Raw genomic sequence first — 10,915 nt, 5'->3', positions numbered from 1 at the left:
AATGAGAGCATTTCCTGGAAACCAACATTCTGTAACAATGAGGAAGTGAGACTGACTTAATACAAAAGATAGGAAAATGCTATAAAACACATTAATTTGCTGTCAATACTTTCCCATTCAGGCTCAATCTATAAAACAGACTGTGAACTTAACAGGTTAACTCCTCTAGTGTCTGTGATTTATGGGAGTAGCTTGTTACATGAATGTATCGTTGCAGACATAGTCTCAACTTTATTTCTCTACCTCACTCCAAAGCAGCACATCTGCTCTCCACAATTCAAACATGGGAGGCACAAACAACAAATACAGTAAGTTAATATCAACCTGTATTTATAATACTTTTTATCTGTTGATGAAACAAGTAACATTGGGTTTGTTGGTTTTTCTGCAGTCAACAGTTTATCAGTATGACTGTTTCATTTTATCTTTAATTGTGCTTCAATATATAATTTAACTAAATAATCTCTTCTTTCAGCACTTTCTTTGGTAAAGACTTCAGAATGCATTTGATGAAATCAGTTGAATCTCCATGTTTTCAGCCCCAGTATGGTGTTAAAGAGCAGTGACAGCTTTTTCCAGACCTTGTTAAGTTCAGTTTCTTTCTTTCAAAGTATTTTAGGTCTTAAATTCCTAAATTGAATTTTATGTTAAATTGTCACTTAAACTAATTGTGTTTGATAGCTAAAGCTCAGGGCACTCCCTCTCTTTCACCTTTTTACACCAATTATTGATTTAGAGATTATTGTTACATATGTTGATACAAGCAATAAACCTATATCCAAGTGTGTGTGTGTGTGTGAGTGTGTGTGACAGAGAGAAAGAGAGATTTTGCAGGACACATGACATTTAGAAGTTGTTAGAGTTACAGTCATCAAATTGTGCCGTGGTGCTCATTGTTCTGATATTGGAGGTTCTTATTTAATGTATGATTATGTCATTTTGAATATCAGGATTGTATTGTTTAGTTTGATGTTGTATGTCACACTGAAGTTGTGAAGGTGCAGGTGGGAGGGGGTTCAGATGCTGTTGGAGGATCTGACAAGCACACTCGTTGGGTCATTTTTACAGTCATGAAGGGTTCTTTATGGAAGGTCTGCTGTGGAGCTGCATTGAACAACATTTTATGAAGACATAGAGCATTAATTGTTCTCTCAGTTCTTTTGTTTTCAGTCTTTTGGTCTCAACCTACCACAACCTACGACAACAGAACCTCGCTCATAACAACCTACGACAGTAATGAGGAGTTCAGGATTTTGATGGTGGGGAAGACGGGAGTTGGGAAGAGCGCTACAGGAAACACCATTCTGGGAAAACAGATCTTTAAATCAGAGTTCTCCCCTAAATCTTTGACTACAGTCTGTAAAAAGGCCTTTGGTGAAGTGGACGGGCAAAAGGTTTCTGTTATTGACTCTCCAGGTCTGTTTGACACCAGGACTAATGAAAGGAAAACCTCTAAAGAAATAGTCCGGTGCATGATGTATGCTGCTCCTGGACCACATGTCTTCCTGATCATCATCAGACTGGGCAGATACACAGAGGAAGAAATGAAAACAGTGCTGAAGATTCAGAAACTGTTTGGAGAGGGAGCAGACAGATACAGCATGGTTCTCTTTACCCACGGTGATCTGCTCAAAGGGAAACCTATTGAGGAGTTCTTGAAGGAAAGCCAAGACTTGAAGGAACTTGTGGACAAATGTAACGGCCACTACCACGTCTTCAGTAATGAGGTGGAGGATCAGTCGCAGGTCAGAGAGCTGCTCTACAAGATCAGATACATATTGGCGGTGAATGAAGGAAGCCATTACACCACTAAAATGTTCCAGAAGGCAGAGAAGGCAGATAAAAAGGAAAAACAACGAATCCTTAAAGAGAGAGAAGAGCAAATGCGCAAACAGGAGGAGGAGCTGAAGAAAAAAGTAGAGGAACACTTTGACCAACAACTGAGGGAAGCGAAGTATAACATGGAGAAGGAGAATAAGTTAAGGGAATCTCGTGAAAGAGAATATAAAGAGGAACTTGAAGAACTGAGGAATCAGTAGGAATTTCTGGCAAGACGTGATGCTGAGATAAGTGGTCCATTGCTCCAATGTTAGTTGAGTTTATTAAAAAAGCAGTGCAGCAGCTCCTCTTCAAATGAAGTTGTAGCTCTTCTGATGCTGGTCTGCAGCAGACTTAATTAACTGTTGTGATTTATTAATCACATTCCAGTTTTCGGTTGTTCTTATTGGGCCTGATTTGTAACTTTCACTCAATAAGTATTTCATTATAGGAAATTGCAGTTAGTTATGTCTTTTCAAAAATGCAGACCGATCGTTTAGGAGCTTTCTCTTGTGCTTCAGGACATTGTGCTCAAAGAAAGTTTGGAAAATGTATCATTAAATCATATTTAACATAAAATGTATTTGAAAGGTCTAGTGTGTGATTTGGCTGCATCTAGCCTTGAGGTTACAGATGCCAACCAACTAAAACTTCACCAGGCCTCAAAAGGTTCAGGTCCTACCTTCAGATAGCAGTGAACCATCCATGAATAAATAAACTGTGATAGGTCCAATTAAAATATATAAGACTTGGGAATGACAGACCCACTTTATCTTTTGGGAGCTGCGTAATCTTCATACTTCATCTGGATTTTTTGTCATGCCTTATACACTTTGAGAAGTCACTCTCAATCTGCTTAGGTGGTTTCTATGTAATTTGTAAAGACAGCATCTGCATATCATAGAGAAGTCTGGGTACTATATTCATTTTTTTATCATATGTATCCTTCCTATCCATGGAACTGTTCAATTATACCATCTAGTAAAGTCACTCCTGATGTCCAAAGGTACAGTATACAAGTTACATCTTAAAAGTTCTTTAACACTGGGAGTTATTTAAATCCCAAAGTACATGAATTCCCTGGTAGAAAAACAAAATAGAAGGTCTGGTTAGTTTAGTGTGTCCTCATCATACCCTATTGGCATAGCCACTAATTTGTCGAAGTTCATTTTGTATCATAAAAGAGATCTGAAAGTCTGTATGACTGACATTATAGCTGAGAGGATTCCTGTGGGTTTGCAACGAATAATGAGACATCGTCTGCATACAGAGTAATCTTTTATGTAGCAGGTCATATTTGGATTCCTTGTACACTGTTTTCAAAAGCCTCAGCAGGTGGTTTAATTGCTACAAAGAAATGGATTGGGGATAATGGGTCCCCTTGAAGTGCAGACCTCCCTTACATGAATTATTTTGATCACATGCTATTAACTATCACACAAGCCTTCAGTGATTGGTATATCAATCTTAACTAAATAAATTAATTCCCCGCCAAGGCCAAACCTTTCCATGGTACTAAATAAATTAGGCCATCCCATTCTATCAAAGGCCTTTTTCTGCATCGACCAAAATAACAAGACCTTGCTTTTGATAAACATTGACAATGTTGAGTAATTTCCTCATATTGGTTTGAGACACCCTATTTTTGAATGAAGCCTGTTTGGTCATCTTTAGTTATAAGAGGTATTTATCCCTCAAGCCTTCTCTGCAATAGTTTGGAGAATATTCCACTATCTACATTTGCTAAACTTATCGGGTGATATGACACGCAGACATCTGGGGGTTTACCCTTTTTAAGAATTTGCGCCGTTCCCTAAAAACTCTGCAGCTCCACTTCGGTCACAGTAAACACATGGTGGTTAACGTGAATTTAAAAAAACGGTGAGGTTTAGGAAAAAACATCATGGTGAGGGTCAAAATCACTAAGTTTCTAAAGTGAAGATGAAACTTAAAACATGTACAATGGTCAGCTGTTTCTCAAGTGAAAGTGAAATGCAACGATGTGAAAACAAACATCAACTTGTTTTACCTTGAACAACTGTCTCCCTTAAATTATCCTGTTTTTGTTTGAGAGCTAACCACTGCAATATTGTGCCACCCCATGTGTGCACTCTTTTGGCAATTTAACACTTTTGTTGTCTTAAGGGTCAAAAAAGTCCTGCAACTATGTGCGACTAAGGACTGTAGAACAAATACTGTGTGCTGCGTATGTGAGGAATATATCTCTTAAGTCCCCAAAGAAAAAAGTTCAAGACTGTTGTTTCCCTTCAGTTTATCTGACCTGTGAGGAGACAAAATCCAGATATTCACAAAGTTTGTTGTGATTGACGGGTTGTTTCTTCATGCAAAATAGATTTTTAGTCAGTCTAGCCTGAATAAATGGAACAGGAACATACGTTTTGCTTAATGTCCCACCAAATCCACAAAGATAGGGTGACTCTGATTGTTCGGACACCTTCATGTTTTCTTTTCAAGTCAATTTGTAGTCATGTATCCCAATATCATGAATCACAAACTGTGCAGCATACAACACCCTCCATCCTTAGAACTTTGATCATGATAAGTTAAAACTCAACAAAAAGCCTAAACAGAGAAAGAAGACGGAGGAGAGATCCTCCTCCAACATTGCTAAAATTACAGAATGAACAATCAGCAAAACATGGTGATAGCACAGATGAAGAATAATGTTTCTACAATTGGATGTGTTGCAAACTTTATTCAAAATGGTGTAAATGTCAGCTACAGTGGGTCTACACGGTCTAAACACAACACACAAGAGTTATTGTTCTATTTTACTTTCAGGCAGCTTGAATATCAGGTTCTCCATCATTTAAATATTTCCCTCTGTTAACTGCCAACAGAAACCACTGTTCACCCCTCCCATCAGCATTTACAAGAAATGACAGCAGTTCCTTGAAACCTTGTGGAGTCTCAACATTATGTTGCAATGACCCACCTTCCTTAAACCCCTAAACATTTATTTTGCATGAAGAAACAACCCGTCAATCACAACAAACTTTGTGAATATCTGGGTTTTGTCACCTCACAGGTCAGATAAACTGAAGGGAAACAACAGTCTTGAACTTTTTTCTTTGGGGACTTAACAGTTGTATTCCTCACATACACAGCACACAGTATTTGTTCTACAGTCCTTAGTCGCACGTAGTTGCAGGACTTTTTTGACCCTTAAGACAACAAAAGTGCCAAAAAAAAAAAGTGCCAAAAAAAGTGCACACATGTGGTGGCATAATGTTGCAGTGGTTATCACTCAAACAAAAACAGGACTTTCATTTAAGGGAGACAGTTGTTCAAGGTAAAACAAGATTGTGTTCACAACGTTACATTTCACTTTCACTTGAGAGACAGCTGACCATTGTACCTGTTTTAAGTTTCATGTTCACTTTAGAACTTAATGATTTTGACCCTAACGTGATGTTTTTTTTCTAAACCTCACAAAGAGTTTTTGTTTGAATTCACAACGTTAACCACCATGTGTTTATGTGACCGAAGTGGAGCGTCATAGATTTTAGAGAATGACGCCATTTCTTAAAAAGGGTAAACCCCCAGATGTCTGTGCTTCATATCACCCAATATATTTAGCCAACGTAGATAGTGGAATATTCTCCAAACTATTGCAGAGAAGGCTTGAGGGATAGATACCTCTGATAACTAAAGATGACCAAATAGGCTTCATTCAAAAATAGGGTGTCTCAAACCAATATGAGGAAATTACTCAACATTGTCCTGTATACGGAAACCTATCAAAAGCAAGGTCTTGTTATTTTGGTCGATGCTGAATCACAAACTGTGCAGCATACAACACCCTCCATCCTTAGAACTTTGATCATGATAAGTTAAAACTCAAGAAAAAGCCTAAACAGAGAAAGAAGACGGAGGAGAGATCCTCCTCCAACATTGCTAAAATTACAGAATGACTGTTATGAGTCACACCCTTGAATATCAGGTTCTCCTGCATTTAAATAGTTCCCTCAGTTAACTGCAAACAGCAAACCATGTTCACCCCTCCCATCAGCATTTACAAGAAATGACAGCAGTTCCTTGAACCCTTGTGTAGTATTAACATTCTGTAAAAATGATCTGCCTTCCCTAAACCCCTAAATATGTATTTTGCATGAAGAAACAACCGGTCAATCACAACAAACTTTGTGAATTAAACATCGATACATTAGAACAAAGTAAGATAAAAGAAACAACAAAAATAAGGTAATTGGTGACACTTTTTATGACGCCCATGTCCTTAATTCATTATCAACCTTTATCAAAAATAATCTGATGCATCAAATGTTTTGTTGCGAATTCATGAATTTTTTATAGTTTACTACAAAAAACTTTAGAAACTTAAGAGGGCAAAATTCCAAAGCCAAGTTCTTGTCAACTTAAACAGAGGTGCAATAGAAAGCATCGTGACTGCAAACATAACAAACTGGTATGGTATGTGTATGGCACAGGACAGTAGGACTCTACATGGGGTGATTTAAACCGCCCAGAACATCACTGGTACCCATCTACTGGGCTTCAGTGATATTGGTGAGAAGAGGTGCCTGCGAAGAGATAACGTGATATTAAAAGACAAAACCCACCCAGCAACAGCCTGTTCACCCTGCTGCTGTCTGGAAAGAGATATAGAAGTATCCTTTACCCTATAATGTCAGTCATGAATACTTTCAGTTTCTTTCAGGATACAAAATTTACTTTGACAAATTAGTGGCTATGCCAATAGGGTATGACACACTAAACTAAGCAAACTTTCCATTTCGTTGTCTACCACGAATTCATACTTTGGGATTTAAATAACTCCCAGTGTTGAAAAACTTTTCCAAGATTTAACTTGTACAGTGAACTTATGGACATCAAGTCAGTCTTACCTTAATAAATGGAACAAGAACATACCTTTTGCTTAATGTCACTCAGAATCCACAAAGATTGGGACTGGTTGTTCAGACACCTTCATGTTTTCTTTTCAAGTCAATTCTATTCATGTATCCTAATATCATGAATCACAAACTGTGCAGCATACAACACCCTCCATCTTTAAAACTTTGATCATCATAAGTTAAAACTCAACAAAAAACCTAAATGTGAGAAAGAAGACGGAGGAGAGATCCTCCTCCAACATTGCTAAAATTACAGAATGAACAATCAGCAAAACATGGTGATAGCACAGATGAAGAATAATGTTTCTACAATTGGATGTGTTGCAAACTTTATTCAAAATGGTGTAAATGTCAGCTACAGTGAGTCTACACGGTCTAAACACAACACACAAGAGAACATGTTATGTTTATCTCATGAGATCCAGGTGTCTTTTATGTTTTTATTTATTCAGGACATGCACACCCTTGAATATCAGGTTCTCCATCATTTTAATAGTTCCCTCTGTTAACTGCAAACAGAAACCATGTTCACCCCTCCCATCAGCATTTACAAGAAATGACAGCAGTTCCTTGAAACCTTGTGTAGTATTAACATTCTGTAAAAATGATCTGCCTTCCCTAAACCCCTAAATATGTATTTTGCATGAAGAAACAACCGGTCAATCATAACAAACTTTGTGAATTAAACATTGATACATTAGAACAAAGGTAAGATAAAAGAAACAACAAAAATAAGGTAATTGAACTTTTTATTTGACGCCCATGTCCTTAATTTATTATCAACCTTTATCAAAAATAATCTGATGCATCAAATGTTTTGTTGCTAATTCATGAATTTTTTATAGTTTATTATATTTGCAATTGTGTGATATTTCATGAACTTGGATTTGCACATTTGCCTATTTTGACGTCTGAAGGAAAATACAATACACCCTCCGACCATCAGCGGTCTGTTATACTGGCATAAGTGGTACCTAAAACAAAAACCCAGGAGAGATTTTGGGGTCGAGGCACCCGGGAAAACAGGATCTGCAGGTGAGGGCAACCAAGGAGAGAGACTGGAGGTGCTGCAGTTGATCCTCTTGTGCTTTTATTGTTTCTCTTATTTTCTTTTAAGTCTTTCCTGCTCTTTGCGCATTTTCTCGTTTTTGTCCCTCCTCTCTGCCTCCTGGAACATTTCAGTGGTGTAATGGCTTCCTCCGTTCTCCTCCAATATGTTTCTGATCTTGTCGAGCAGCTCTCTGACCTGCGACTGATCCTTCTCCTCATTATTGAAGACGTGGTAGTGGCCGTTACATTTGTCCACAAGTTCCTTCAAGTCTTCGCTTTCCTTCAAGAACTCCTCAATAGGTTTCCCTTTGAGCAGATCACCGTGGGTAAAGAGAACCATGCTGTATCTGTCTGCTCCCTCTCCAAACAGTTCCTGAATCTTCAGCACTGTTTTCATTTCTTCCTCTGTGTATCTGCCCAATCTGATGACGACCAGGAAGACATGTGGTCCAGGAGCAGCATAATACATGCACCGGACTATTTCTTCACAGGTTTTGTTTTCATCAGTCCTGGTGTCAAACAGACCCGGAGTGTCAATAACAGAAACCTTTTGCCCGTCCACTTCACCAAAGGCCTTTTACAGACTGTTAGTCAAAGATTTAGGGGAGAACTCTGATTTAAAGATCTGTTTTCCCAGAATAACTGTTTCCTGCAAACCATCTTCCCAACTCCCATCAGCTTCCCAACCATCACAATCCTGAGCTCTTCAGTGTTGTTTGCTGGGTATAAGGGCTGTAAAAATGGATTGATTTTAAACCCCTTTGTTGTTGTATTTTAGCAACTGGTCATTTGGCACATTTATGATTAAGTATGAAATGGTTGAACAAAGATTGCAGTGCTGCAGAATATCCACAAAAATAAATTGTTCAATTGTGTGACACTGATTTCCGACGCGGAGAAAATTTTATCCGTCTTGGAAAAAATAAGTTCTGCCCTCCCCTCAGTTTACGCAGGTTTTTGACTTTGACTAAGTTTGGATGCCAACTTTAACCACAAATACTCTGACTTCCACTTTTTGATTGTTGACTTAAAACTAAAAAAGCAAAGTGATGCAAACATAACAAACTGGTATGGGATGTGTATGGCACAGGACAGTAGTTCTACATGGGGTGATTCAAATCACAAAGAACATCACTGGTCATCACACATCTCCATCCTTCATGAAGAAGCTCATAAACGGTGCCTTTCTTAAAGAAACTTGATATTAAAAATTCCAAAGCCAAGTTCTTGTCAACTTATACAGAGGTGCACCCTGAAACATAACAAACTGGTATGGGATGTCTGGAAACAGAACAAATCTACTGGGCTATGATATTGGCTGCCTGCTGAAGCCTGTTCACCTCCAGACTTCAAAACAGATTCTGTCCTCTGTCTGTGAGACTCCTTAATTCATCTCTCCATATCTAACATAGCTTTTTTGTTATTGTTGTACGTTTTCTTTCCTATGTAGCAAATAGGGACTACAATCTAAATTTCGTTGTGCAACCCTGCTGTACAATGACAAATAAAAACCTTGTAACCTTTACAGGAGGAGGAAGTTATGATGACTACAATTTCACTGCAGAGAATGGAAGATAATGTTATGCATCTCTATATTGGCGGTCCACTCAGAACCTGGTTCCGCTTGCTGTTTCTTTTCCCTCAAAGGTTTTTTTTTTCTCCTTGCGGCTTTCTCACTTTCTCACCTGCTCCCTACGAAAAGTTTCATGCGATAACTTTTGTTGTGATTTGGTGTGATATAAATCTAATTGACTGGAGTATATCCCAGAGTGATGTGACCCTACTCTTAAGAGTTTCAGAACTCAAACTGAACAGTTTTGCGAAGGAGAATGTGGACCGGAAAGCAGAACTCAATTGCATACGATTTCAGTTAGACTTATTAAAGGTACAGCACATTGGGTTCTTCATTCTGGTTGACATTCCATCTGGCACAAACTCATTGCACCTTTTGCCGTCACTTATATGTATTCTCAAGAGGTTTTAGAAACGTAACAAATAACGAGTATCACTATTAGAAAACGTTTAATCATGACCAGCTCCGAATCCACTAAACCAGCCTGAAAATGAAGAACATCTGAAACGACTGCATGGAAGTCAATGGAGCAGAGCCGGATAGTTGTTGGTCAAAGATGGCCGATGACACGTGACAACTGGCTGGGACCAAGCAAAAGGTCAATTGTCATGTACACTTAAAGAGAAGGTGAGGACTTTAAACATGTCGGCAATGGACCCATTAAATGTTCGCATTTCACATAATCATACTGTCCAACAGTGAAACTTCACGTCTGGTAAGAGGTCAGGTACATTCACACCTAAACAAACAAGTTTGAAAGGAATGTGCATACTTCTTTATAGTTTCTTTATTTTTTTAATGAAATGAAACTGGAGTACGACAAGGAATTTCAAAGAAATAGTGGTGCACAAGATTATTGGATAGGCTACGGGAAAAAACATATTGAATTACCTATTTCAAAACAGAAAAAGTGTGTAGTGTATGTGCGGATGAGGAGAGGAAGTGTATCGGCTGTCCGGTAAAACTCTGACATAATCTGTCCTGGCTGTTAATCAAACTCGGTTTCAGTCACACTCCATTCTGTTCCCTGAAAACATGCCGTCTCCATCGCCGCCAGCACAGAGGAGATTGTTCATCAGTGATGACAGACTGGAATCTAGAGATAAGAGTGTGAGGAACTCTTTGAAAGAGTTGACGTACTTACCACGTTTGTCTTCTTTGGCATCACTGGCCATGTTTGTGTTAAGGAGGGCTGAGCAGGTCCGCTGCTGAAGTCAAGACTTTAGTGTCTGCAACCGCACCTCTATATAAAAAGCTTCATTCACCAAGCCACTCCCATATCAAAATGTTGACAGCAAAGTACAGATGTGCATAGTTTTCCTACTGCAGGTGCTTTTCTAGTTCTGAAGTCAAAAACAAATATTTTTCTGAAAGTTTAAATAGTACTGATATCACTTTATAGAAACCATCATTAATAAATGGTTAATTAATTAGTAACTACTCAATAGTTATTTTACTGTCAACAAACAAAGACATGATAAATAATGCTTACTAATTATTAGTAATTCTATAATTTGTTATTTAACATTCTTTTATTGCACACATATACTATATAAGTATAAGTATTTGTTAATGACTA

At 38.1% G+C, this 10,915-nt stretch overlaps 2 pseudogenes; one reads left to right on the top strand and one right to left on the bottom strand.

Annotated features, from left to right (window-relative positions):
* Positions 1-56: 56 nt before the first annotated feature.
* LOC129112434 (GTPase IMAP family member 7-like) lies at positions 57-2,374 on the top strand (annotated as a pseudogene).
* A 5,429-nt stretch (positions 2,375-7,803) lies between these two features.
* LOC129116875 (GTPase IMAP family member 9-like) lies at positions 7,804-10,511 on the bottom strand (annotated as a pseudogene).
* Between the last annotated feature and the right edge of the window lie 404 nt (positions 10,512-10,915).

The sequence above is a fragment of the Anoplopoma fimbria genome, chromosome 3, assembly GCF_027596085.1.
Source record: "Anoplopoma fimbria isolate UVic2021 breed Golden Eagle Sablefish chromosome 3, Afim_UVic_2022, whole genome shotgun sequence".
Lineage (NCBI taxonomy): Eukaryota > Metazoa > Chordata > Actinopteri > Perciformes > Anoplopomatidae > Anoplopoma > Anoplopoma fimbria.
Note: the sequence above shows the minus strand (reverse complement) of the source record. Positions and strands in the feature narration are given on the sequence as shown.